Genomic DNA, 2,257 nt, shown 5'->3' with positions numbered 1-2,257 from the left:
TGTCCAATTTTACCTTTTTATTTGATTGATGATAACGAACAGTTGTAAAAGGGAATTTTACAATTATGGTTATTCTTGTTTGGTTGTAAACAACAAAACAAAATGGTTCAAACTTAAAGGGTAACTTTGAGTAGAACTGAAAAGAACTAAAGATTATTTAAATTAAAAAGTTAACTCAACAACAAGAAAATAGATAAGAGATAACTTAAACTAGATCTAACTAACTTAAAAAGGTTGCAACCGATTAATTTAGAAATTTAAAACTGAAAGAAAAATCTTTAAATCAAAAGAAAGGTTTAAAGTGAAAACGAGTTTTGAAATTAATGTTTAATGTAAATGTCTGTCCATGTATTTTTCTTATTTTTTTACAAACTGTTCAATAAGAAAGCCGGCGATTTAAACTAATTTCACTGGTCTGTGGTTCTTATAACTCAGGTTCTTCCAACAATTGCTCCAGTAGTCGTACCTAACCGAAATTCACTGATCCATAGAAGAGTATTACATACACTTAACTGATATTCCCCTGTAGTTAACACTCTGAGGTGCTACATCTGGAATTCACCACATACATCTATGGAGACAGGTTATTTTTGCAGAAGCTTAAATATGACACGAAAAATACGACACGTTGGTACATGTTTTTTCACAGTGTTTTTAGTGTTTTACTAATAAAATAACTAATAAAATCACACATAATGAAAGGTTTTTAGTTATTTTAGCCCTATGTTAAGTAAAGAAATGGAGTACTTTCTCCACCCCAGATAAGTTTGAAATAGTTACCTCCTGCAGGAAGTGTTTATACTGCCGTAGAGTACTAAGTGCAGATGAGAGGTGGGCGTGGTCGGCGTGCCCTGGGGCCATGTGCAGAGACAGTTGTAGACGCTTTAAAATGTTATGTAGAATGTTCAAAATCCTGGAATAAAGGAAACTTGAGGCAAAAGGAAGGGCCTGTACCTGATTTGAATGTATTCTTGTCAAGATAAATACTTTTTATTTTCATGCATTGTTTGGTAAAAGATGCTAAAAAAGAACAGAAAAGTTGACTGTAAAACATAATCTGTTCATTTTACGTGGCATTTTCTTGGGTAATAACTAATATAGAAGCAACTGACAGCTTCCCTGTTTAAAAGGATTGAAATACTAGTTGAGCTTGACAGAAAGTGTAAGTAAGGATTAAACAATGAGGAGCAGTGCATTACTCTTACTGTGTTACTGTTTCAACGCACCAACAAAGAGTCTAGAAAATTAAAATGCATTATCATCACCATTATATTCTGTGGTTAATCTCAATTTCTCCACTGAAATCAAATCATGTTCCTTCACTTTTGCCTCCGGTTGTCTGAGTTGACGTACAGCGCGAGTGGTTGATCTCTCTGACGCTCAGCCTGGACAGAGCCACAGACGTCATGAAGCTGTAGGTGCAGGTGTGAGCCAGGCCAAACGGGACGTGATCCAGGCTGAGGCGGGTCAAGACCAGAGCGTCTGTGAAGAGGAACAAGCTCAAGTGTGCCACCTGCTCCAGAGCCCTGCATAAAAACATATCATACATTATTAGATGGATATGGCATTTACTCCGACTAAATCTATGGATGAGTACTTACGAGTGGGTTAAAATGACAAAACTATCATTACCTTTCCCATAACTATCATCACAAAATCAGGCTTAGTACAACTGTCCCGTCATACAACAAATTGAGAACAGAAGCCTTTATTCGCGTAGTAGAGACGTACTTGACGCTGTCTGGGAGCTGCTCCTCCAGACTCCGGTACAGAGCACACCTGTGAGTGGTGACCAGCTGTCGGTTTCCTTCTGCAAGCTTCTGTTAATGATAAAACAGAGCACGACTTCAGAATATGTGATAAGTTCAACCAGAAATGAACAAATGGGAAATAAAAAATGCACGTGTTACCGGACAGCCCTGTATCATCTGCTGGGCCTCCTCCAACAACTTGTCTCTTTGTGAGTTTCGCTTTAACTGAAACAATGGGCAGAAAGTTAGGACTGAATGATTGTCTCAGTGGTGGTAGTAGTACAGCTGTAGATATTTTATTTTTGAAAATGTATAATATATGCTTTTGTTTTAATTTGACTACATTTTAAAGTAGAGCTCTATCAAAGACACTTCTATGGGGTAACTTGTTAACACATAACATATTTAAATCGCAATGTTTTTAATGAGGAAACGATGTTATAACATGGTAGAAATCTCCAAAAAGTCGACTTTAAAAACCTTTGGCTTAGGAAAAAAAAACATAT

General features: G+C 36.5%; 1 long non-coding RNA gene across 1 annotated transcript; it reads right to left on the bottom strand.

The window, feature by feature from the left end:
• Positions 1-1,409: 1,409 nt before the first annotated feature.
• Positions 1,410-1,972, bottom strand: LOC129456989 (uncharacterized). Its single transcript, XR_008649032.1, has 3 exons — positions 1,911-1,972; positions 1,732-1,820; positions 1,410-1,526 (listed from the first exon to the last, which is right to left on the bottom strand). It is a non-coding gene; the product is annotated as an uncharacterized LOC129456989 (long non-coding RNA).
• Positions 1,973-2,257: the final 285 nt, after the last annotated feature.

This window comes from Periophthalmus magnuspinnatus, chromosome 2 (assembly GCF_009829125.3).
Source record: "Periophthalmus magnuspinnatus isolate fPerMag1 chromosome 2, fPerMag1.2.pri, whole genome shotgun sequence".
Classification (NCBI taxonomy): domain Eukaryota; kingdom Metazoa; phylum Chordata; class Actinopteri; order Gobiiformes; family Gobiidae; genus Periophthalmus; species Periophthalmus magnuspinnatus.
This window is presented reverse-complemented; position numbering and strand designations above follow the sequence as displayed.